Genomic DNA, 27,864 nt, shown 5'->3' on the forward strand with positions numbered 1-27,864 from the left:
AAGGAATTGGGACGCCAGTGGCACAGCTGAAGATACATTTGGAATTTTTGAGTATATAACAGGTGATAAAACCTGGAGACTGGGGAAAAGAACAAAGAGATTCATGAAGTGTATTCCTATGCAGCTCACTCCAAGGAAGCTAAAGGACTCACCAACATTTCAGATATGAAGGAGAAAGCCTGCCTGTAGGAGCCAGAAGGAAATTAATGCCTGCAAGAGGACAGCTGGAAGCTTACATGCCTTAAGGACGTGTCCCCTGCTTGCTGCCTCATTGGAGGATTCACCATTGCTGGACTCAAGGGTTTCCTGGTCTCCTTGGAGATGTTCAGTACATGCGTAGGTGTTAACAGTGGGAAGAGTAAAGACTTCATCAATGTAAAAGAAGAAAGAAATAGTCCTGTGCAAGATGCCCTACATGGAAACAGGGAAGCATTCTTCGGCATATGTTCACTGAGATGCTAAAGCTGAAACTGATTACATGGTACTTTTGAATTTATTTAGTTCCATAGGCTGGAAAATAAGATCAACTATTAATTAAAAAAGAAGAGTGACCAGTAACTATAATAAGCAAAGGAAGCCTCATATTTCTTTGCAAAGATCCAGACTGTTCTGCTTCTATTTCTATTTTGACCTATTACTCTAAAAGACACTATAAATATCTGAACAAAGAAAATTTTCAGTATGAAAAATAGTATCTACTGGCATGAAAGAAACACTGTCACGAGCAATTTTAGTCTCAGATCCATACATGGATACCAGAATAACAGATTCAGTGACATGTAAACTCTAATGACATACCTGTAACATTCCTTGGCATCCACATTTATATTTTATTTTGGTTCATTATCAAACGAAGATCCTAAAAAGTACAATGTCATTTCCCCAACCTCCTGCCTTCAAGATAAACTGGACTACAATTCCCAAGATGCCAGCCAAGATGGCCCCAGGTCATGCTTGGTATGGGAATGATGGGAGTTGTAAAGAAACAAACATTGTACATTGTATAACCTAGTCGTGTATTCAGATGGTGGAGCCAAAGGGGGTAAAAAAAGATGCTCAAAAATAAAAGGAAAGGAATGGGTGGCAATTTTTGTTAAGTTTTTAAATTCTGAGCTGATCTGGTTTAGTAGCATTCATTGCAGATCCCTTTTGGTACTTTGCATGGGTTCCAAGATACTGCAGGCACTTTCACAGTCAGGACTCCTGGTATTTACAGCCACTGAGTATATAATTAAATTAAACCACAGACAGCTGACAACACCTCACCAAAGCACAAGAAGAGGATATTATCCTTTCTCTATGTTAAAACTTAATGTTGGTAGAAAAGACTGTGGGACTGCTAATAGTAACCTTTATTACAAGGTCAACCCATGTCATCTATTCAATTGTTCAGTTTAACTCTCACCTTCTCCAGGTGCTTCAGAGAATCTCAGCTCACCGTTGACCCAAAATCCAACTGCTTGCCCTGTAATTCTAAAGGCTAATCAACAGTTTTTACTTCTCTGGAGGTAGACAAGAAAGAAGAAGAGCACTGAAAAGAAAGCAAGTTGGCTAGCATAGGGCTTGTCTGCCTACCCTCCCATCCTCTAGGATTGCATGTGACTTTATAAAATTAGCCGTCAGATCTCCATTCAATCTTAATGGTCCCCAACTCTTATTATGCTGACTTCGGTTCTCCCATGCAGCTTGTCAACCATTGTTTAAGAGCTTTTAAATAAGCTTTCCATCTCTTTTAGCACATAAACTGTAGATGAGAAACGAGGGCACATTTTTGGTCTGTAACTTTTTTAATAGACTAGGATAATACAATCTATTCAAAAGAATGCCTTCTTTTTTAAAAAAAATTGACAGGCTTTTATGAATCTTCAAGGCTATAAACATTCACCATGGAATGGCATGGATAAACTATTGTGTGAATGAGTAGGTAGATACATTTGTAAAGAAGCAAGTCTGTTAGTACTATGTTGACAAGTATAATATATCTAAAATCCTCTTTTTGTATATAAAAATTCATCAAGTCTATCTTTTGGACATCTGTTTTCTTTTATCTACTGAATGTCACAAATAACTCACTTCACCAGCAGGGTCTTACAACAGAATATGAATTTGTGAGGTAAACATAGTGCAAGGACCAATTAGCAAGGAGAAAAGAAATATTCCTTTTCATTTAACAACTAGGGAAGACAAAAATAGTTCAGTGCAACTAGGTTCTGGAGGAGTTGGAAAAGGAAAATAATTGATGTTAATAACACAATGGTGGTGTGAAGAAAAAGAGAAGTTTCTCTCTCTCTCTTTAACGATAGGTGAAGTCATCCAATAACTTAACTGACTAACTATATTTCAATGGGTGAAAATGGTTTCTAGACTTTTTAAAAGAAGATTAGATAAGTCACAGATATTAATCTTTGCAGCTACATGAAGTATGTTGTTTATAAAACTCCAGTTTTATAAACAGTATACCACTGAATATAAGTTGCTAGGAGACAAAAGTAGGACAAGGCAATCAGTTCCCCTCTTATGCTTTCCTACTACTGTTGCCATTTTAAGGGCTTCAGGTTTGCCAATAAGAGAAACTGGATGTGGTATGAGATTGATCTGATCCACAAATTATGACAAAGTGACATAATTTACACAGTGATAAAGCTGTCCCAATAAAAGAGTCATTCTCTGTCTCATAGTACAGGAGACCATAATGAAAGCCAAGATATTCTACAAAGCTCCTTGGCCCAGACTGGCATTACTGAGGCTTCATAGCAATAAAGTAGTCCTTGACTTATAATTGAAGTTACAACAGTGCTGGGGAAAAAATTTACTTATAACTAATGCAGTGTTCCTGCAGTTATGTGATCAAAATGTGGTGGTTATTAAAAAGAGTTGCACAAGGTTGCACTTATTTTTGGAAATAAAAATGGTATCCTTTTTCTCTGAATAACAAAGCTGCCAATGTTCAAAGTAATGTGGAGGTGTCTATAGAGACTGCTTCTTCCCAGCATTTCCTGGAATGACTGTTATTAAATGATGCTGTATGGGTCACACTGTCAGTCCAGAAATTCATACAAAAGAGACACACAGCCTCTGTGAAGAGCTTATATTGCTTTCAGTAGGTAGGATATTTTTGTAATGAACAGCTGTAAAAGCTATGAATTCTGCCTACCTCATATATATTAAAAATAAATTGAATGTTTTCAGAAGGAAGAATGAATACTAGCTGGACTTTATTCCTGCTATTCTTTCACCCTTTATATAAGTACATGTTAAAGAAATCTGTTCCCAGCAGGATCCATGGTAATATTATAATGCATTGTTAGCTCAGACTCCAAAATTGTTTGCTAAAGTTGGTAGCTGGAAGAGGACAAAAGAAACCTATTAAGACTTCTTTCAGCATTTCAGTATGGTTTTATCAACAGAAAGACGGTAATCATTTAATGTTATATAGACTAATACGATGGTCAATTCTGAGAGGTAACACAAGATTCCTAATCAAATCTATTATGTTAACTATATATCCATATATACAATATAAAAACCATTTTTGTATTATTTTTTGGAACTTAATGAAATCAGTAAAATATACAACATTGCTCCTAGTAACTTTGCCATATATACTTTCCTTTCTTCATTGTTAGTAGGATTTTTCCTTCTTATATTTTCCTGAGCTATCATTGAAAACAAAATTGTGTATATAATAACATTCATAGGAATCATGTCCAAAAATAAAAAGGCGCTTTAACATGGTTGCAAACTGCACATGCTCACTGAAAACAGTTGATCTGGGGTGAGGTGGAGATGAAAGCATAACTGCCCTGTGGATATTTTGCTCCAAAATCAGTATCCAACCTTCCACAAGTGTGGCCTGGAGACTAAAACATATGCAGGATTTGGGTTTGGCTAGTCTAGAGAAAAGAAGGACTAGTGGGGACATGATAGCAGTATTCCAGTATTTGAGAGGCTGTCACAAAGAGGAGGGGGTTAATTTATTTTCCATAGCACCAGAGGGCAGAACAAGAAACAATAGATGGATACTAATCAAGGAGAGAAGCAATCTGGAATTAAGGAGAAACTTCCTAACAGTGAGGACAATTAACCAGTGGAACAGCTTGCCTTCAGACTTTGTGGATGCTTCATCACTGGAGATTTTTAAGAAGGGACTGGACCTCCAAGGTCCCTTCCAGCTCTATTCTGATTCTGATTCAAGTCTGCAAACCTCCTCATATAGACCAGCGCCTAGCTGATGGGTTAAAAGAAGAAAGTGACATTTTTCGAGGGAGGTAGAGAAACAAGCCTTATTGTAATCAATCCAGTTCAAGTTCCAAGCAGTTGGTAATGTTATCTATGGAAACATTCCAGTGGAAGAGTACACAAAGCAGCAGATTTAATTTTTGCCTGAGAACCTTGTAAATTTTCAGAAAGCCAGAAGCCCTGGAACACTGAAAAAACACGTAAACTTTTCTTCCTTCAAAATTAAATCAACACATAATGTTCTTTCTCTTTTTAAAAAATAAATAAATAAAAACACAATGCTTTTATTATTTCTTATGGCCACAAAGAAAACAAGACTTTGGTCACATGTTTATTTACTTGAGCTACTCCCTTTTCCTTCTGATAAATAATCAAGCTTGCTTTCCAGAAAAAAACAGAATCAGTGAGCTGGGAAATCTGATGGTCATCAAACAGACTGATATACTAGGAAAAGCAACAGACCACTGTTCCCACAGTGAGCTTTGCAGGCCTACACCTACACCAGCATCTGAGTAAATAATTGTAGTCACCCCTTCCATCTTCTCTACGCAATTAATCTTTCAGTTAAATAAACTGTCCTCAAGCAATTGCCAACATTGTTATTTTTCCCAATTGCATATTTCTGAAAATCAGCCACTCCTGCCACATCCTTCCCGATGGATCACACGTATTCTTAACTGTGTGCTGCACCTGCAGTTGTTCATAAATATGAAATTTGTTCTAAAACATTTTCTTCTTAAAATATTCAGCATACTGCAGATTTCATAAAAGATTTTTAAGGATGCTATTTCCTATTATATATTTTCCTTTTCCACTTTCACTCTATGGCTATGATGAGACTGCTTCAAACAAATAAAAAGGTACGTATCAGTGTTAAGAGGACTTTCCTTGAGGAATATCATAAAATGCCAACAAAAATGCAGTATGTTTTAAGGGATACAAACAAGTTCTACCGAAACGTAGCAGCTGCTGTAAGCATTAGCTTCTGGTATTAAATCAATACTCCAACTCTGAAGAACAGTCTTTGATGTGAAAGTAAACTATTTGCAAATAAGTTTTCCTTCCCTCATTCTTTCCCTTCTGCTTGTTGTAGTACCAAGAGAATAGTTATAAATGAAAGAGACAGCACCCAATCAGTAGCCAGCATTTCATTAGCATTTGTTTTCTACAAATATTAACAAGACTGATTCAGAAATGGAAATAGCCACAAGGCAAAGACTTGTTCAAGCCCCTTTCTCCTCCTTTTTTTCTTTCTTTGATGCCGTTCTTCCTGAACTTGAGACAATGATAGGACAATGGTTGCTTGTTCGCTCTCATTCACTTAAACATGTGTACACATACACACATAAACACACAACAAATAAATGGTTTGCCTCCCTCTGTAAGTGATAACATGAAACCTCCTGAGATACATACTTGAAAAGCAAGACGGCACCCCCCAAAACAAGGAAAAAGTTAGCAGAAACCCGCTTACAATCCATCTTGTTTTCATTCAGAAGGCAGTAAACATCTTATTTGCTTTAAAGCCCCAGCGATGAAAATCTCCTATAATTGCAAGCAAGATAGCCAGTTAAAAGTTCCTTGCAGCTTTACATTGTGCCCTCTTTCCCCCTGGATATTTCAAAAGACAATCTAAAGAGTTTAGTTTCACAGAACAAGCGCTTACTGTTAATCTCTAGTTTGCCGTCTTCTTGCCGAAGATGTGTCCTGGCTGTTTGTCTGAAGCAGGGGGGTGAAGAATGGCAAAAAGATGTTTGAATAAACAGGAAGTGCTGTGCAGCTGAAGCACACACTGAAGGGAAAACACATTGGAGCACTGCCCTTTGTAGGCAACAACGGGAGGCTTGCCTCCACAGTAGCAACGTCTGCTTTTATGAAACGACAAAGAAACCACAAGAATTTAAGCAATTTTCCCCCCATCTCCAAGTCAACTGGAGCTTGCAGGTAATTTCAAAGTTGTGCTTAACACGCCAAAAAATTATATTAATTCTACCCTATTAAAGCAGATGGCTGCATGCTTAAAATCATACATAACTAGCTGAAACAACGGCAAATGCATCTTAGCCATGAAGCTAGGCAAATCCTTTATTTGTACATAGTTTTTGGAAAGCTTGTTTTTCACACTCTTCATGGTACCCACGCACTTATGTCAATAAATGTCTGTTAAGGTTGGCCAGACTTCATAGCAATTATTCAAATTCCTTCATAACATTTTCCCCCCTTTCAGACAAATCCGACTTTGCATCGAAGTTCTCGGGAGTCTGTGCCTTTAATATCTTTCCCCAGATTCATTCTTTTTCTTACATTTTCCTTTCCCTTCACCAAAGCAAAATACCTATTTAAATCCAAATGATTAAGTAAACTGTCTTCCATTCCTCATCTCTCCTGCTCCCCTTCCTCAGCCTCAACTATTAAAGTCCTGCTCTCTTGACATCTAGGAGAAATGACAAAGATATTGACAAGGCAAGTAAAGTGGAGCTGACACTTGAAGATGGTTTGTAAAGGGGTTGAGGGGTGGAACAACCAGCAACAGTAGTTTACCTTTTAAAGGGGGGGGGGAGGATTCCTCCCGAAAATGTATTGCTGTTGTAAAATGTGCTACAATCTCTGATATTTGTTATTTAGCATGTAACTTCCTGGACTTGTCTGTCATTCTAGGTGCTAATGCTACCTAAAATAACTCATTGGGAGCTGTCAGTTTACACAGGACCCAATCTTTTCTTCATACGAGGATTTTTTTTTTTAACACTGGAATTCATCTTCTTTTGATCTTACATTCAAAGCAACAGCAGCTTGATAGACATGCAAGTCTGAAAGCAAATCCAGACGCTGAAGATAAACTGGCAGAGTATGACAGGCAGGAGCATCTAAAGCTTATAAAAATGAAGAGAACAGCATGTCGTCTGAGTATTACAATAGCAGAAATCAAGAGACACATTAGGTGGAACTGATCAGCCACAAAAACCATTCAAAAGGCAGATCACAGAAAGTCTAGGCAGCTGTAGGAAGGAAAGAATGGGAAATATCTGCTTTAAAGAGGAATCACCTTTTCTTTAAAGCATTACCCGTCTTTTCTGCTCCCAGTATGCAAACTGGAAGAAATTGAGGGTTTCTTGTAAAAAAAAAAAAGCCTTGACTAACTCAGCAGTCCTCACCACTTAATCTTTTAATTAGGCTTCTTAATTAGGCTGGCTAAACAAAAACATTTTAAACTGAACAGTGTGTCTGTGGGGCTTCACTTTTCGTTTGTAGATGTTAGGAAGGAGTTTTCTGCAGAAATTCAGAAGGCCATCCCAAATACAGCATTGCACGCTTACGCTCCACTGAGGCTCAAAGTCCGGAGAAATACACGTAGTCCTCGACTTACAACAATTCATTTAAGGACTCTTCAAAGTTACAGTGGCACTGGAAAAAAGGGACTTGTGTTCCATTTTTCACACTTATGACCAAAGGTGTTTTTTCCAAAGAGCAACTGGACTCTGGGTTTTTTTTCCTTTTGAAAAAAAAAAGTACCTCTGAGACAACTACGACTGAAAATCTCCATGGACACACTTAAGACTGTGGTCACATGATCAAAATTCAGACGCTTGGCAACAGCCTCATATTTATGATGGTTGCAGTGTCCTAGGGTCATTTGGCCCTCTTCTGTGACCTTCTGACAAGTAAGCCCAACGGGGAAGCAAGATTCGCTTAATAACCACGTTACTAACTTAACAACCGCAGCAATTCCTTTAACAACTGTTGTAAGAAGTTTGTAAAATGGGACAAAATTCACTTAAAAACTGTTTCGCTCAGCCTTTTAAATTTTGGGCTCAATTGTGGTCGTAAGCAGAGGAGTACCTGTACATCTGGACTGTACCTTAATATGGCAACCAGGAATACTGAGGTCTGCTAGTATTCGTTAATTGGCAAATCTCTTGGAAATGCCACCCATTTACATTTACAGGCCCTTAAGAGCTCCATTCCTTGAAAATTGCTTAGAAATCTGATTAGCTGCTGGGTTCTCCCTTCACTGTTGAAAGACCAACATTTGTTGGAGAATATTAGTTAAATTGGCCTATCTCTGAGACAGTTAACACCAAAGGAGAAAGCGCTTATGTGGGAATGATCACTAAAACTTTGCTGGGGAAAATCCATACATTTTTAATTCCTACCTCTTCCCCATAAGCCTCTTACTTTAATTGAAGTTGCTGAAAATAATGGAAAAAAGCATTTCTCCAACAATTTTGTACTTAGAGATGTTTGTTAACAAACACAGGATGAGCAGGCAGCTTTACCAAAAGGGCACCAGACGCATTATAATTTAGCCTGTGGTTATTCCTGATTAAGAATACCCTCTGGGACAACAAAAAAAGATACTCTTTTGTAGCAGGAATTGCTTTTAAAATTAGCCTCGCATAATAAAGCAAGAGGATAACTGTACAGCTGTGCTAAAACAATGATGAGGGTTGCAATTTTAGTTTGCAGTTTAGGGATTCTAAGAAGAGCTGTCTGAGAACTAAAGGAAACCTCTCAAATGGGACTTAGTGCATGTAGTCCTCAACTTACAGCTCTCTAGCGACCGTTTGAAATTACAACTGCACCGAAAAAAATGATGTATGACTGGCCTTTGCACTTATGACTGTTGCAGCATTCCCACGCTCAGGTGATCAAAATTTGGGTAGTCAGCAACTGACATGCATTTATAACAGTTGCAAGGTGCCAAAGGCTCATTTCCAATCTTCCCAGTTGGCTTCCAACAATGGGGGAAGCCAGATTTTGCTTACCACCCACATGATTCGTTTAACAACTGTAATGACTTGCTTAACAATCATGGCAAAAAAGTTTGCAAAATTGGGCACAACTCATTTAACAACCAGTTTTCTTAGCAATGGAAATTTGGGTCCCAATTGTGTTCATAAGTTGAGGACTACCTGTATGCCAATGCTTCTCAGCCTTGCCACTTTAATTTGTGGAGCTGAAATCTGCACATCTTAAAGTTGCCAAAATTAAGGAGCACACTGCACTGTGCCAACCCAAGTAGAGATTGACTACATATTATTATTATTATTATTATTATTATTATTATTATTATTATTATTATTATTATTATTATTATTATTACTATTGCTATTGCTATTGCTATTGTTATTGTTGTGTTGTTATTTTGTTGTTATTATTATTATTATCAACAACAACAAAACAACAAAACAATAACAATAACAATAACAACAACAACAACAACAACAACAACAACAACAATAATAATAATAATAATAATAATAATAATAATAATAATAATAATAATAATAATAATAATATAATCATAATAATAGAGTTGGAAGGGACCTTGGAGGTCATCTAGTCCAACCCCCTGCTCAGGCAGGAAACCCTATACCATTTCAGACAAATGACTGTCCAATCTCTTAAAAACTTCCAATGTTGGAGCATTCACAGTTTCTGGAGACAGGTTGTTCCACTGATTAATTGTTCTAACTGTCAGAAAATTTCTCCTTAGGTCAGTGGTGGCGAACCTTTTAGAGTGCCCAAACTGCAACCCAAAACCCACTTATGCATCGCCGGGTGCCAGGTGGGCGTGGCCCACTGAGTGGGTGTGGCTATGGTAGTCATGGCAGCATGGGTGAGCGTGGCCACCTCGATGTTGCTCCTGAGGAGGGATGCCTGTTGGGGCCGGGCAGGGTTGGGGGAGATCCAGGAGGTCTCTGGTGGGTGGGACAGTGGGCAGGAGGCTCCTCATCTTGTTTTGGCAATAAGCCAATCAGATCACAGTAGGATTCAATTATTGTCATGTATGGAAGCTGAGAGGAGGACATTTGTCAGTGTGTTATGTGTTCACTATCAAGTTGGTTGTGTTTTTTGTGTTCTTTGAGTTTGTAAAACGTAATAAAATTAAAGTAATGGTGCAAAGAGTTGACTGGTTGCCCAGAAAGCGATGTAAAATAGTATTACTAAGTGAACAAGGATACAGTTATAAAGATATTACAAGAAAAATTGGTGGAAACTTAACCAAAGGTGGCATTTCTACTGTACACTTTTCCCAAAAGGTTTCCACAATTTTGGCCACTACTCTATGAGGGGAGAATTAAACAATGAAAGCATAGTGTCTTGGATTTTACAGGTTGTTGGAAAAGTACTCATTCATTTTACCAGATGCTGAAAATAACAAAAATCTGAAGCAGAATGCCTGTACTAGCAGATGCAACTGATATAAAATCTGGACGAAGAATGGTCAATAAAGCATTCTTAGTTGTCTATTTTATCTTTCCTAATAAGTTGTAACCAAGTTCCTCACTTAACTTTGCAAAACCTCTGGGTCCCATGCCATTCCACATACCTGCAAGAAAGCAGCTGCAATACGAGTACTCTAACTCAGGGCTTTTCCAGTCGCCTAGCAAGGTGTCAAAAACTTGATGACCCACCCCCTCAAAAGGGAGAAAAAAGTGATAAAGTCCCTGACTTACAACAGTGACTGTTTGCAGTTATAAAAGCACTGAATAAAGTGGCTTATGACCATTTTTCACTTATGACCATTGCAGCATCCCCAGGGGTCATGTGCCTCTCTCCTTCTCATTCCCATCTCCTTCCTTCCTTCCCCCTCCCCTCCTTCCTTGCCTGCCACCCTTTCTCATTCCCATCTCCTTCCTTCCTTCTCATTGTCTCTTCCTTCCTTCCTTCCTCCCTCCCATTGTTCCTTCCTTCCTTCCTTCCTTCCTTCCTTCCTTCCTTCCTTCCTTCCTTCCTTCCTTCCTTCCTTCCTCCTCTGTGCTCAAGAAGTGTGGATGAAGGGAGCAGAAAGAGTTTGGAGCAAAGGGGGGGAAGGACGGGAAGTGTGAATGAATACTTTCTGCTCTGTACATCCCCCCCAGGCTGCCAGCTCTCTCTGTGGTTCCCTCCAGGCTCTTTCTCCTCCATGCATTCGCACATCCCCCCCCCCCCCCGTTTGCTCCAAGCTCTTCTGTTCCCTCCAGGCTCTTTCTCTTCCGTGCATTCACACATTCCCCCGTTTGCTCCAAGCTCTTCAGTTCCCTCCAGGGCAGGCTCTTTCTCTTCTCTGCATTCATACATTTCCCCTCCCCCATTCGCTCCAAGCTTTCTCTTCCGTTCCCTCCAGACTCTCTCCTCCGTGCATTCGCACATTCCCCCCCCCGTTCGCTCCAAGCTCTTCCGTTCCCTCCAGACTCTTTCTCCTCCTTACATTCGCACATTTCCCCCATTCGCTCCAAGCTCTCTCTTCCGTTCTCTCCAGGCTCTTTCTCCTACGGGGGGAGGGTGAGAGCTGGGCCACAGAGCCTAGATGGCCAGCAGTGACGAGGGGTAGCCGGGCTGTCTCCTCGCCACCACCTGGTGGCCGTCTGAGGGTTCCGAGCATGGCCCACAGTGTGGTGAGTAGCTGCCTGCCATGGAAGGGGGAGGGAAGATTGTTGCCCCAAGCTGCCGCACAGATCACCGTGCCGCCGTTCCCCCTCACCCGCCACATGGATCTCCTTTTCCCCACCATTTCCCCCCCCGCACGAATCGCCGTGCCACCGCCACTGTTCTCCCCCACCGCATGGCTCTCCTTGTCGCCGCCGCCACCATCGTTTCTTTCCCCCGCAGGGATCGCTGTGCTACCGCCACCATTTTCTCACCCCCACCCCCTGCATGGATCGCCCTGCTTTCCTTCCTGAGCTCGAATCCACGGCCACAGGGCGATTTTGCAGCACCCCAGTGGTCCGATCCGAGCTCCAGAGGCTTGTAAAAGGCCTCTGACACCCAGATTGGCCATGGGGGGGCCCTGCAAAATCGCTCTGCAGTATTTGGACTCACGCTGGCAGCTGCTTCCACCATCCAGCCCTGATCCGCCTAGCTCTTGCACCTGCTCCGGCTCAAGAGTGCAGAGAGAAAGAGACCGCAAGCGCATGTGGAGAAGCGGAGGGGAGGAGCCTGGCCCAACCTCCTTCCCGGGTAATAGCATGTGTGCCCACAGGGATGGCTCCACATGCCATCTGTGGCACGCGTGCCATAGGTTCGCCACCCCTCCTTAGGTGATGCTGTCTAACCCACATTTTTCTATCTTATCAAGTGGTAGGTTGTGATCTACTTTATCAAATGCCTTACTGAAGTCCAAGTAAATTATATTCCTCTGGTCCACTAATTTTGTCACCTGGTCGAAGAATGCAATAAGATTTGTCTGACATGATCTGTTTTTCGCAAACCCATGTTGGCTTTTAGTAATGACTTTGTTTGCCTCTAGGTGCTCGCTGATTCATTGTTTAATTATCTCTTCCAGAATCTTCCAGGTATTGAGGTCAGGCTGATAAGTCTGTAGTTTCCTGGATCTATTTTTTCCCTTTTTTGAAGATGGGAACTACATCAGCAATTTTCCAGTCCTCTGGTAGTTCCCCAGTGCTCCAGGATCTTTGAAAAATATAGTTCAGAGACAAACAACAGCAATGAAAGCTCCTGTTGTTCTCCCAAGGATGAAGCAGCCTGTCTCAGGATACATCAGCATTACAGGTTCCAGATTTGTGGATAGCTGCATGACCACTTGATGGCAGCAAAGAATAAAAGTTTTCTGTGTATCGTTGCTGCTATCTAGTGGTTACCTGGTTTTGTACTCACTGCGGGCTTACCAGCAGCGTGCTTTGGTTAGTCACTCCATCACTACCCCTTGTGCCACCCTAGACAAATGCCTTGGTTCCTCTATTGGAACCTGGGTGCATGCCACCCCTGCAGTGTATACAAGTTTGTTTTTTAAAGATTTACAGCCAAGCTATAGCCTCTGCAGTTACAGGCTGTACAGCGACTACTGCTGATATGGTGACAGCATTTAGGCCAGGGGTGTCAAACTGCCGGCCCGCGGGCTGGACGCGTCATCCAGAAGCCGCACCCACTCCATTGCTGGCAATGGCAAAACCATCCCAATACATGGCGCGATATCAAGTGACGTCGCGAATTTGACATGTCTGCTTTCAGCCATAGTTGTTTTTCCTGTAGAACAAAAGCAACCCCAAAGTCCCATTTTCTGGAGTACCATTCTTTCTCTGCTATAAATATGAAATATGCAAAAAAATCTGGATTCTATCACTATTACAAGAAAGTCACCTTCTGTCATGCATTGTGGCTATCTAATGAGCTAAAGGCTGATTATTTATCTTTAAACTGTACTAGTTTAATCTTTTAAGGTCACTGCTAATCTGCTTCAATCTTATTAAAAAAATACTTTCAAAAGTTATCACTGGAACTCATTAAAGATGGGTCTGCCTGTCATTAAAACTGAAACCTGAAAAAGCAATCTGTACAATGAGTTTAAGCCTTTCTGTAAGTTAGAAGCAACAACAGTCTTGGTACCTGAGTATTAGTCAGGATATCATTCTAAAAAAAATAAATACAGAATGATCCCAGAGCCATTTTCTGATAGAAACTAAATGCAATAAGCATTTTGGTCATCCAGTTGTGTTGGGTGACAGTGATCATAGTGATAGGTGGTGATCAGTCTGCATTCTCAATAAGCCTTTTTTCCCTCTTTTAATCTGCAGAAATCTTGTGGACTTGAATGTCACCATGGTCCTTGAATGTGAAATAGCTTCAAGCTAATAGTGCTAATTGCTTGAAGATGTGCAGGCAGGTGAAATCTGAACCTTGTAGCTATAAGACCCAAGAACAACAGAGGAATGTCTACATAGTAAGTCTGAGTTTAACAGATAGTAAAGCTCAGTTTTGTAGAGCTAGCAAAAAAAAAAAAAGACCAGTGAGTGGGCGATTCCTTTAAAAAACTACATATATATAAAAATATGATTTACATTCATTTTAAAGGACAATGGTATAAATACCAAAATTAATTGTGTTTGCAGAAGCAGGCCAAATTGTTATGCACCTGATGTGAGATCTCATCCTTTCAAAACACCAAAGGCACCTTATCTGTCAGGACTCTATGAGATAAAAATGGTAGTGCTTTGATCTTTTAAAAAGAATATCTTTGGTGCTAAAACCTAAAACATGACATCCATTAAAAAGTATAAAGTCTTCTTAGAGCAAAGCTTGACAATTAGTGACTTCACGGACATGCTTGATTAATTTTCTGACAACAACATGGGAGTATTTTGGATTGTCTCCTGGTGTTTTTTTTCCTTTTTCTTTTTGACTTTTCAGTCTAGTGCAGGGGTGTCAAACTCTCAATGTCACATGATGTGTTGTGACTTATCATGACTTTTTTGCCATTGCTGGCTATGGGGTGGGCTATGATGGCTCTGGCCCGTGGGCCGGCAGTTTGACACCCCTGCTCTAGTCTAAAGCTCTAGCGATCTCTCCTACAAATGCTAAACAGGTCTTACCTTAGTTTTTCAGATCAAGATTGGTTAGGTGTTCTATGCAGAACACTTGATAATGCGCTAATGAAAGGATACCCATAATTATTCCCCACTTCCTCCATATGAGAATGTAGTTATGCAAATTATAAATCAACATTCAAAATGCACAGCAATTCTTGATGTTTCTAATTTCATGTTAAACACAATAGAAAAAAAATATTTGTGACTGATCCTAAATACAGGACTGAAAAATAACCATGCCTTCCACACAACCAGACATACAACAGCAGTGACAAATAAAACTGACCTTTGAAAAGAGACAGCAACTATATGACCTCCCATCAGAATGTACCATATAGCCCAACTGAGTAAGAATAATTTTACAACCATCTAGAAATTATAGCTTCCTATTCCAGGTACTGCAAATGGAGTCTAGTTAAATTATCCAGCAGTTAAATAAAAGTATATTCCATGTGCTAAGGCTGTAATTTTCAGCAATAGCAGCATTCCACTCAGGTCCACTCAGAATGATTTTTTTTTCCATCTGAATTTTAAAAAAATATCAATAACTCTTTCTCATTATTACAAAAATTCTGAATATTGCTGTTTCTATATAGTTAGGCCTTATGCTTTTTCACTTGAATTATATAGAACTTTGGCTCAAGAATAATCTTATTCCAAAAAAAAAAAACCCAGAAGAGACTTTAAGCAACTGGTAGGAAGGACATTATTGTTCCTAAGAAATGCAGAGCAAGCAACTATGAAAAGCTGGCTGAAGATAATTCCTCTTGAGCTTCGTAGCAGTAGCAATAGCTCTTACTAACATACCACTTCACAGTGCTTTACACAGCCCTTTCTAAGCAGTTTACAGAGTCGGCATATTGCCCCCAACAATCTGGGTCCTCATTACCTGCGTTTAGAAGGATGAATGGCTGAGTCAACCTTGAGCCAGTAAGGATCAAACTGCTGGCAGTTGGCAGAATTAGCCTGTAATACTGCATTCTAACCACTGAAACATCACGGCTCATTCATACAAATATAATCAGGGAATAACTATTGATTTTCAGTCATTTCAGGCCATCCTGGGGCACCAAAGGAAATTACTGATGACAGTTTGGCCCAACCACATTTATTTATTTATTTGATTTCTTTAAAAAATCATGATTTTATCATATTGAGAGAATGCGCGACTGGCCCAAGGTCATCCAGCCAGTTTTCATATCTAAGGCAGGACTAGAACTCACAGTTCCCTGGTTTCTAGCCTTATGCTATAACCAGTACACCAAAATTATATCTATTATTGTACATCAAACTTGTATCTTGCTTTCAGGCTTAGATTTCTATAATCAAAGTTTATTTGAAATGTTTTTTTCTGTACAATTATCTATTCCACCCAGTTTTGTGCTAGTTGCAAATGTGAAAAGCATTTCCTCCAGCTGAGTTAAACAGAAATGTTGCAGAATAGTAGGCTAAGAACCAGACCTTGTGGTACTGTATTTAATGCTTCATTGCAGTTTGATGAAGAATTGTTGACAAGTATTCTTTCAGTCTAGTTTTCAAGCCAGCTGTTGAACCATCAACATTCCATCCAATATATACTTAACTAACTTGCTAATCAGAATGTTATGGGGTACTTTGCCAAAGGCTTTGTAAGATATATTATGTCTGTAATAGTCCCGGCATGACTAGGCGCACGGAACGCTGTTACCTTCCCACCGTAGTCCCTATTTTTCTACTTGCATTTTTACGTGCTTTCGAACTGCTAGGTTGGCAGAAGCTGGGACGACTAACAGGCACTCATTCTGCTATGCGGTACTCGGGATTCAACCCGCCAAACTGGCAATCTTCTGATTGACAAACTCAGCGTTCTAACCCACTGAGCCACTGCATCCCTCTGACTTACACTTAAGGGCAGGACAAAAAGCAATGGGTGGAAGCTTGTTACAGAGAGATCCCATCTGGAATTAAGGAGAAATTTCCTGACAGTGAGAATGGAATGGAACAGCTTGCCTCCTGGAATTTGGGTTGCTCCATTGCTAGAGGTTTTCAAGAAAAGACTGGATGACTATTTGTCCCAAATTCTACCCAAATGCCTTGGGTAGAAGGTTAGATTAGAAGACCTCCAAGGTCCCTTCCAACCCTATAATTCTCAGTGCCCTATCACATCTTCTCAGACCCATCTGAGGCACAATCGGATGACTACATCATTTGCATACACCAAAACCAAAGCAGGTCTATTGGCTGAAACACTTATCTTGGCAGGGTTTACATAAAGAATAAAAAAGGTAAAGGTTCCCCCGCACATGCGTGCTAGTCGTTTCCAACTCTAGGGGCAAGTGCTCATCTCCGTTTCAAAGCCGAAGAGCCAGCGTTTGTCCAAGGACGTCTTCTTTCAGTCTAGTTTTCAAGCCAGCTGTTGAACCATCAACATTCCATCCAATATATATTTAACTAACTTGCTAATCAGAATGTTATGGGGTACTTTGCCAAAGGCTTTGTAAGATATATTATGTCTGTAATAGTCCCGGCATGACTAGACGCCAAAGGCACACGGAACGCTGTTACCTTCCCACCGTAGTGGTCCCTATTTTTCTACTTTCCTTTTTACGTGATTTCAAACTGCTAGGTTGGCAGAAGCTGGGACGAGTAACAGGTGCTCACTCTGCTACGCGGCACTCAGGATTCGACCCGCCAAACTGCCGATCTTCTGATCGACAAGCTCAGCGTCCTAACATTTAAAAGAACAGGTAGTCGAAATGAAGGTCTGTCACCCCCTTTTTGAATAAATATAGACAGGTAAAGTATGGGATACTCTTTAGTTTCCTATCAGAGCTGCACTGCAAGGGAGTTTCATAATTGATCTGAGAAGAAATCAGTCGATGGAAGAAATCATTTTTTTCCCAATAGCTTATTACTGAAAACTAAAACACTGCTTACAGATCTATGAAAGTAACATTTTTGTAAGTAGTATAATTTTTAGAAGTTAGAAAAACCAAAACCCTATTTGATTCACAGGAGTCATTGGATTTTCCCCCCCCAACAGCTTTCATTACATTTTCTACGATAAATCTGAGTGTTTGTTTGTATTCTTGAGTACTCATGTTACTGGAAATGTATTCTTGCAGGTTTTAGTTAGTGACCTGGGATAAATCTGACAAACTTGATGAACAGCATTATTAGTAAATAGCAATAGCACTTAGACTTATATACCGCTTCACAGTGCTTTACAGCCCTCTCTAAGACAGAATCAGCCTACTGCCCTGCAACAATCTGGGTCCTCGTTTTACCGACCTCAAAAGGATGGAAGGCTGAGTCAACCTTGAGCCAGTGAGAATTAAAGTGCCAAACTGTTGGCAGCCAGCAGTCAGCAGAAGTAGCCTGCAGTACTGCATTCTAACCACTGTGCCGCCATGGTAAAGCAATTAAAGATATAGAAATGCAAGTTTCCTGAAGAAGAATTGGAACAGTAGAGATAGTCCTTGACTTATAACAGTTTGTTTAATGAGCATGCAAAGTTATAGCAGCACTGGGAAAAGTGACTTATGACTTTTTTGACACTTATGAAACACCCCCGCCCCCATGGTCACATGATCAAACCTCATGGCCTTGGCAAACTGACTCATATTTATGATGGTTGCAGTGTCCTAGGGGTCATGTGATCACATTTTGTAACTTTCTGGCAAGCAAAGCCAATGGGGAAGCCAGATTCATTTAATACCCGTGTTACTAATTTAACAACTGTGGTGATTCACTTAACAACTGTGGCAAAAAGGTAGTAAAATGTGGCAAAAGTCACTTAACAAATGTCCCACTTAGCAACAGAAATTTTGAGTTTAATTGTGGTTGAAAGTCAAGGATTAACTGCATTATCGTATTAAACCTGTTTTTCATCTGGAAAAAAACAGCAAGCATAAGAGTAGTGATAGTTTTGCAGACAGCTATATATTGTACCAAGACTTTTTCGTAAAAACTTAAGCAACTTTAGCATTTGTGGGAAAACATAAGGCTAGCAATTGGTTCAAGAACAGAATGTAGAAAAGGAATAAATGGACCATAACATCTTATTTAGGGTGGTTCAACAAAATGGCATACTGAATAATTCCAAAAGATGTCTTCAGTTGAACAAATAGGCATTAAAAGTTCAAATGCTATTCAGTATGAGCAACTATAAGGTGATATATACTAGGACAACATTCCTAACTTCCCAAAACACACTTGGATCTTATGAAATATGTTGAATAATGAAAATGACTGATACAGTATGTGGATGCTGTGAATATATATATATATATATATATATATATATATATATATATATATATATGTATGTATGTATGTATATATATATATATATGTGTATATATATATATGTATATATATATATATATGTATATATATATATATATATATATATACATATACATATACATATACATATACATATACATATACATATACATATACATATACATATATATATATATATATATATATATATGACATACCAAATAATTTCAAACTGTTGATGCAGCGTGCAAATGCTGGAAAAAAAGTCAAATATCATATTTGAGTTATTAGAAAACTTTTTGCCATTATACCTTCCTTTAGTATAATTGTAATGTACATGCCTCCCCTAAAAATGAACACAAACAAACAATGAACACAACACAATGAAACTTTGGAAAAAGTGGATGTATTTTAACAATGTAATTAAAAGGTTCTTCAGCTCAATCTTGGAACCTGTCTGAACCTCCCCAAGGCAGGTACACACAACAAAACTGGTAATTCATAGTAAAATATTAAATGGACATAAAACATAGTGTATTGTCTTTAGCTATTCAACAGAATTCTTTGTATAGCATATGAAAATCTCTCTGTTATTATTTTTAATAAACGATTTGGCCCTGGCCTCCTTCAAAAATAGTGGGAAAATCCAACACCCAACTATTATCCACAATCAGAATTCATTATTAAATATTAATAATCCTTTTATATAAACCATGCACCAATGCCAAAAGTAACATATTAGTCAAGCACAAACTGAAAGTGTAGAAGATGGGAGACATACTTTTGCAAACAATTGTAATTCAGAAAACAACCTAGGACTTTGGAAAAATATTTTGTCTCTGTCATCCATGCCATTACACATATAAAGAAGGGCCAAAAAGAGAATTGATCATATTGCTTGTAATGACTGAAGATTGTTTTTTCCTTTCTATCCTCCCTCTATAGTTTTTTTTTATTCTCTCTCTCTCTCTCTCTCTCTCTCTCTCTCTCTCTCTCTCTCTCTCTCTCTCTCTCTCTCTCTCTCTCTCTCTCTCTCTCTCTCTCTTTGGCAACTGAAAGAGTTCAGCACTGCAAGAAAAACCACTGTCAGTTTAAAGATTTAGTATAAACTAGCTCAAGCCGGTGGGAGGAACACTAAGTAGAAAAAGTAAACATGGTCGTTCCAAATAGTTCTTTTCTAAGCAATACACAGAGTCGGTGCCTGGTACCACAGGCTGCCCTGCACACTGGGGAGGTCAGCTAAGCTATGCTAAACTGACAGGTTCCGTTTACAACAGGACCCAAACTTTATTTGGATAGGCTGGCCTTGGTCACCGCCAGCTTAACAACAGATGGCTAAAAAACTTTCATTATGTTGCACAGGGCTGAACTGCAAACAATTACCAAAAAACTGTGAAAAGTTTAACTCCCTCTCACCCAGCGCAGGAAGCCTTGGCAAGCTAGTAAGAAAATGCAGGCAGAAAAAGAAGGGAGGGTAAGCTTATTCTTATTTCGTCCAGGACAAAAAGGCAGCTGGAGCTTAATTAAAATGAGATGTAATGATTCATCCCAGTTGTACCTTATCCACTGGGTGTACTCTCACAGGAACTGTCCGAGTGTTTGCTTCCCTAAGGATTTATAAGACTGCAGCTTCTGTACTCTGTGTCCAATGCAGTAGCCTGCAAACAGGAATGTGGGAAGCATTCTTGGGAAAGTCAATTTCCTTTTTGATCAACATCCCATGCGGAGCTGGCTATGCAAGCTAAACAGCTCGCATTTCACAGGAGCTGGGAGAAGCTACAGGGATAAGAGGATCTGAAACAAGACTCCCAGACTTTAAAGTGACAGCTGCCAGGAGCCTGAAGCAAGCAAGGTGGAAGGCTCTTGGCCCACTCTCAAGATAGACAATAATAATTCCCCGAGGAAGAGAGAGAGGGGGCCTAGAAATGCTCCTCTTATTTACTTTTCATGTTTACATCTCACCTTTCTTCAAGGAACTCAGCATGGTAGCACACAGGCTGGTTGCATTTTGTAGCACTTTATGTTTGCAACTATTCTGACGGTCAGCGTGCTGGCTGAGGAATTCTGGGAGTTGAAGTCCACAAGTCATAAAGGACCAAGTCTGAAGACCCCTGCTGAAGGTAAATCAAGCTCAAGGAAAAACTGAATATGATTATCTAGGAAGCTTGGAGATTGTGTTGGAATTTGAATCCAGAACATCTGCCCCACCCTACTCTCTAACTTTATCACAGTGAGTGATAAAGTTGACATATCTATAACTGATTATAGATGTTCACATTTAGTGAGAAAATAAAGGGGTTTTTTTAAATCCTGCCTTTATTGCTGTAGAAGTAACTCAAGGAGGTAAACATTTCTAATATCCCTTCTTCCTCCTATTTTCCCCACAACTGTGAGGTGAGTTGGACTGAGAGAAAATGACTGTCCAAAGTCACCAAGTCAGGTTTCATGCCTAAGGTGGAACTTGAACTTGCAGTCTCCTGGTTTTAAGGCCAGCACCTTAACTGCTACACCAAATGGGCTCTCGGACTTTCAAAGAACAAGATCTGCAACACTAAGATTTAAATCTCATTTAAGCAAATCTGTATATAATTCAAATATTCATTACTTTGATCTGATTCATATGCATCCTAATATTGTCTAATGCTCCAAGGCGGGCTATAAATGTATCTTATGAAATTTAATTCAATTGACATCATATATGTCTCGTCACAGGCAACACATTCTGTATTATTCAAAAAATGAACAAATCTGTTTTTCCACAATGTATTTTAGAAGCTACTCTTTCCTGTTATTGAAAGAAAATTGTGTTTATTACTCCTTTAGCATAGTGTAAACTCATAAACGTCAACAGAGAGTACAAGAAAAACTGTCAACTAAATATTGTTTCCTTCATGAGCTGCTCTTCCAAGTCAATTACGCCTTTCAACTTCTGGGGCATTGTATGATAAACTGGCAGTAAAAATCATTCACATTAATATACCATGGTGCCTTGCCTGCAAAAGGTAATTAAAGAAGTAAATGACTCATAAGAATAGACATATTAGCTGCAAAATGAAAGGCAACTGAGCTGCCACATGAAAATATGTACCATTAAGATACTGCATTTTCATATTCCTGTAATCAGCTTCAGTAGACTAATGCTTATTTAATCCAGTTCTTCACTAAGTCCATCAACAACTGTTTTTTGCTGTTTTCTCCTTGACTGAACATTATGTGTGCAGGTTTGGAATAAATACTGCAATGAGATTTTTGCATACTCAGTTGAAGAATGCATCTTATATTTAAAACAGGAACAATTCCCTCCCCTCTTTCTGAGATGCAGAGAAAAGGGTAACATACAAGCTGCCCAAAATAAGAGTCTTCTCCAAGCTTCCAAGATCTAGAATTTGCTGATATAGTTATGAACAAATAAAATAAAGGAAAACACATTTCATTCTTTCCACAATTTTTTCCTTTATTCATTTATGGAACATTCTGTCTGGGTCCATATAACATGCTTAACTTCATACCTCGAAGTCTGGGATTCCCCACAAAATTGAAATTTCCAGATTTTGGAAAGAAAAACTTTGTATTTCATGCTTTACATCTGTTGTATAGAGACATCCCAAAACTGCAAGCATAAGAAATACACCATATCTGACTCAGGTCGAAATGAAATACAGAACCGTCCATTAAGTTGTACCATTGGATTACCTGAATGCAAAACATATGTTCCAGAATTCAGTTACAAAACCCAGATGGAACATCCCCTTTATATTAAAAACCTGCTGCCTTTTTTAAATATTCGCATATTTTGAAAAAGGCCACACATGATATCTGTACTAAAAATGAGGAGAAATATGTACAACATTCCTAATACTACAGAATAAAATAATCAAGTGATAAAATGAAACATTTTAATAACATGTCTTACATTAATAATTTGATGTGGCCTCAGTAAGCAAAAAAACAAAAACAATGTACTGAATAATTCTACCTTCGTTATTTGTAGATTCTGTTTTAGTTTCAACAGTTCCTACAACTAAATATAAGTAATCATATGGGAGGCAAACTTATAGACAGAAGCTGGGTTTGAAAGAATTACAACACAGAAAGCATAATGAAATGAGAGTATCTATCATCTTGTTATACATAGGGTATGTTAACACAGCATCAATGTATTTTGCAAACACCCAACTCCAGTCACATGTGCCATTAGCAAGGGATAATTGTAAACCTAGACCAGGGGTCAGCAACCTGAAACAGTGAAAGAGCCACTTGGAACTGGTTCCCTCACAAAAGGAAAAAATGGGAGCCACAAAAAATGTGTGTGCATGCACATACATGCGTGCATGCGCAGAACAGGGTTTGACTGAAGAGTGGAGCCAAGGCGAGACATGCACCTACCTTGCATATTTGAATTGATTGGTTGAAATTTTTTAGTCCCACTTTTTTGGGGGGGACTGCACATGGCAGAGGACTGGGAGCCGCAGGAGATGGCTGAAAGAGCCGCATGCGGCTCCGGAGCCACAGGTTGCAGACCTGTGACCTAGACAGTCTCTGCCTTCCAAGTTGGGTTAAAATATTTTCTTTCAAACTGCTATAGCAGACAAACAAGTTATAGGGTATTCCCAAATACAAATAAACAACTTTCCAAAGACTACTATGAAAGGCAGGAGCAGGTAATCACTGCCCTCTATCTGCAATTCTGTGCTGGGGCAAAGTGGACCTGTGGGGATTCAGGTCCTTAGAGAAGGCTATCAATTTTGCAGTAGCTTTTCTCCCTCAATAACTGCTAAGAGCATGACTGTGTTTTTCTTCTCATGGGCTATTGTAGGAATGACATGTTAGCTGGGGATCAAGGGAAGCCTATTTTTCCCCCCAACTTCCTGTGGGCCTGTTGGGAAACGGGAGGCTGATGTTGGGGGCAATCAACAGCACCAGGGCTAGGGAGATCAGGAGGTACTGGAACTGATGGTGTTAGAAGCAATGAGGAAACCAAGACAGTGCAATTCTAATTTTTACATAATCTAAGGCTGGTTTTCCTCCTTCCCTTTTGACTGCTTAGCCATCCAAGACCTGAACTCAACAATTATTAAGGTGATAGAAAGGAGCTAATGCAACATGCTAACAATTATTCATGTATCCAAGGAAAAAGCAACCTTATCCATGGATGAACTTTTTGAACAATACCTTGAGCCATCACAGATATATGAAGAAAGAATGTCAGTGACATTCTCTGTATAGATTTCCATTGCTTGAATGCATCTAAATTCAATAATGTAGCAAGTAATGTAATAGGTCTTGTCTCAACACTCATGTACACCGGAGCAATTGGGATGCCTTTGGATCTTCTGCTTCGGAGAAACAAGAGGGATGATGGGAAAAACTGAATTGGAAGATTAGCTGCATTAGAGAACTGCATTCTTGAGGGGCAGTATATTAGTACTCCTTTAAACTGCAAGGCTTTTAAAAATCAAGTCTCAGTCATTATTTATATTATATTATTGCTCTCCTATTTGAACAGACATCACTTGATGCCCACAATTAATGAGCTCCAGCCTTTTTTCTAATTAAGGAACAAAGATTCTTCTATGTTTAGTACCGAAAGCCACTGTCTCCAGAAAGCATTTAACTAAAGAAGAAACCTTCTAATTACTTTACAATAGGATTTCTGATATATATGAACATAATAGCTTCTAGAAATTAAAAGCATTTTGCAACATCAGTTACAACTAAGCTTTTAACCAACCTGGTAAAAGGGTCATAAATCATCTCATCCCAAATAATACTACCAATAATAACAACTTTTGGATATTATTTATTATATTTTTCCTAATTATTGTATTTGTACCTGGCCTAATGAGAATGCAATGTATAAATTATATTATGACTGCAGAACATCATATCTGAAAAGAATAATTAGCAGGTAGCTATTAAAGTATAAAATACCTTTAGAGTACAGTCGATTAGGATTCAAACATGTAATTAAGAAAGTCAGAAAAATAACCTCACTTTATACGGTAATTAGGGCTGTTGGAAATAGGATACTATCTCTTAAAGTGTTACCAATATACCACACTGCTAAATAATCTGTGCTGTTGGGAAGCAATACTTGCTATCAAGGGCAAAGCTGCTATACAGTGAGGTAACGGCAAATGACAGACTGTGGTTCAAGTCCATTAGCTGCTATGTGATAGGAGCCCATTCACTAGTACACGACCTGTGAAAAATCTTAGATCTCTTTAAATCTTTGAATTGGATTGCTGCATTAATTCTTAAGAACTGCAATCCTTCAACCAAGTCAAATTACCCTCATTAACAGGGGGAAAAACTGCCTCTGCAATGTTTTTTAAAAAAAGATATTTATTACCTATAATCACTTCCCTTTGCTTCTCCTAGAAGCATTAAAAATGGGTGAAAAAAACAGAAGGGGGTGGATGGGAAACCCAGACACTCTTTCAAATATTAGGTGAGAAAAGTTAATAATCCTTACAATTCTGGGTGGAAATTAAAAGGCACACAGATAAAGGTATTGGAACAAAAGGAATCTCAATTAATCCGGAAGAAAGGAAAAATATTAGAAATTATTTTTGTTTGACAGTGACATAAACACAACCGGAGTGGGGGTGGGGGTAAAATGTTCCCATTATCAGAGGCCTGGTTAGAATAGAATTTCATAATTAGGCATGTTAGAAATTCTGTCATCAACTAGAAGATTCATGTACTAACCAAAAGGTCTCAGAAGTCAGTTTAAGACTTCTACTCATTAACATCTGCTATTAATGTTTAACTTTCATAAATATGCACAAGGGCAGTCAGCATACCATAAAGATGTAAAACAAATATTTTGTTGTTCTGTTTTCGGCCTTGTGGAGATCTGCGACAATCCCACAAATGTCAAGAACCATTAAAAACAACCAGGCAAGATAACAGAAAGTTATTTGTTCTTTGTAAGAGACAATCTTGCTCTTTCAGTATGCAAGAATCCATTTATTTTTTAAAAATGCAAAAATAAGTTTGCAGCCTTTCCTCTCTCACCCCTGCACTGTTACTTTGAAAATCATCATTATCAACCAGCATAGAATTAAGTTTGTCAGGAGATGAAAAAGGAGTATTTGGAAAAGTTAATCATTAAAAGATGCAATAATGAACTACAGAGGCTTTGCCAACAATTAGGGCAAGTGTCCCAGTCATTTCAAGTGCTAAAAGAATTTAAGTCAGAATTTTTTTTTATTTTTTTTGGGGGGGGGTTAGTGTTGGAAAAGTTTAATCCTAACAAAGGTACTTTTTAAATATAGGTTTTCTGTTAATAAATCTATTAGACCTGGTTTGGTATCAAGTGGGCGACTTGTCATAAATAATGCTGCTAACATTAGAAGGCAGAATAAGAAAATCCTAATTTTTCATCCATCATCCCAGTAAAATAAGAGGCTGAGAGGAATAGTCTGCAGCTAGAAAAAGCCAAATGAGTTATCTAAGTTAGCAGGTTTAATCTGCGGTCTAGAAATTGTATTTGGTCGGCCCTCTAATCAACTTTGGAGGACATTACTATGGATATGCAAGGAAACATATATCAGTGTCAGTGGGCCCAAATAACGTTTATGGCAGCATGTAAGTAAAACTTGGAGGATGACTGAAATAAAACAAGCTGCACTCTCTTTTAAGAAAGTTGCCCTGTCTGGAAAAAAAAACCCAAAGCCCCAGTAAGCTAAGTATTGCTGTATCTCAAAAGAAGCTTCAGTTTTAGTTTTTCTACATATTTAAAAAATACAGCATATTTCCAATTTGAAATGTTACATTATCTGCCATTTTTTCCACCTTACTCAAATGATTAAACAGATTTTTGGCATTTCCTTTGCCCAAATTCTCCTGGGAAAAGCCCGTATATTTTCTCCCATATCATTAACCAAAACCACTAACTTCTAGGGAGAAATTAACATGATTGCAGTTGTGGGCAAAAAAAAAATCACCTGCCCAGATGCAGGCTTGGCTCTCAGTCCAAATGACAGAATCCCTTTAATTCCTCCTGTATTAAGAGTGTCATTCAGTCCTATAGCGGTATAATAAAATATTAATTCCTAACATTGTACTGGCGAACCTCTGGTATTTGGATATTGTACAATTTGTGTATTGTCAAAATATTTTTGTACTCACATTGCAAAGATACTCTGGTATCTCCACATATTCTAAAGCAACTTTTTTTAGACCTTAGATCTAAAGAGTTGCACAAGTACCCTAATAGTCAGTGCACAAACAAAAATCAAACAGGAAACATTTGAGTCATAACAGATGAGATTCAAAGTACCGACAGAAGAGAATATTTATAGCTGAGGGTTGAATTGTGGGGTCCTTGATATTCTGTGAACTTGATGGTTTTCTTGCAGACATTTCATTACCAAAGTAGGTAACATCAACAGTGTACTGATGATATTACCTTGTTGGGTAATGAAATGTCTGCAAGAAAACTACCAAGCTCATTCGGTACCAAGGACCCCAGAGACGCAAAGTATATATTACTGAAATTCCTAACATTGTAAACTTTAAAAGTTACCCTGTCTCCACTAAACTACATCTGGGCAGAAAAGACAATGTTCCAATGTAGGAGATTGAATAACGATGAAAACATTGAAAAACAATGTAAGACTTGAATAATATTGTCTTCTTCAAATAAGAAACCATCTTATAAGGGAATATTGAAGCAGTGTTTGTAAATAATACAAACATCATCAGTTGGCAAGGTATAAAAATATGGAATGATAATGATAATGCCACTTTTCATTTTTCTTCTCTTGTCCTTTTAAATTTTGGGGCTCTCCTTCACTTTTTTTTTTTTTGAACCACGCTCCTTATTCCAAAACAGCATGGATATGTGTGCTGGATATGTATGTATGTACATATATGTACGATTTTAAGCTGATGTAAACATTTCAGTAGCAAGACTTCCATTTTTATATTATTGCAAAAATAGCCTTGTTTCTATAAATGTCTTCCAATGATTTCTCAAGAGTGCTTGCATCATATGGTCGTTTTTATGGCCCTAAAACTATAAATAGTCATGTGAAAGAAC

General features: G+C 38.7%; 1 protein-coding gene across 19 annotated transcripts in view; it reads right to left on the reverse strand.

The window, feature by feature from the left end:
• Positions 1-27,864, reverse strand: part of FOXP1 (forkhead box P1) — a 666,401-nt gene that overhangs the window by 177,557 nt on the left and 460,980 nt on the right. The window contains exon 1 of one of the 19 annotated variants that reach the window (XM_083354291.1): positions 5,906-6,064. The exons of the other annotated variants lie outside the window; for them this stretch is intronic. The gene's annotated coding sequence lies outside the window, so the exon portion shown is untranslated. Of the gene's footprint in view, positions 1-5,905; positions 6,065-27,864 lie in introns of those variants that run through there. 19 annotated transcript variants of the gene reach the window in all.

This window comes from Vipera ursinii (assembly GCF_947247035.1).
Source record: "Vipera ursinii genome assembly, chromosome: 2".
NCBI classification, from domain to species: Eukaryota; Metazoa; Chordata; class Lepidosauria; order Squamata; family Viperidae; genus Vipera; species Vipera ursinii.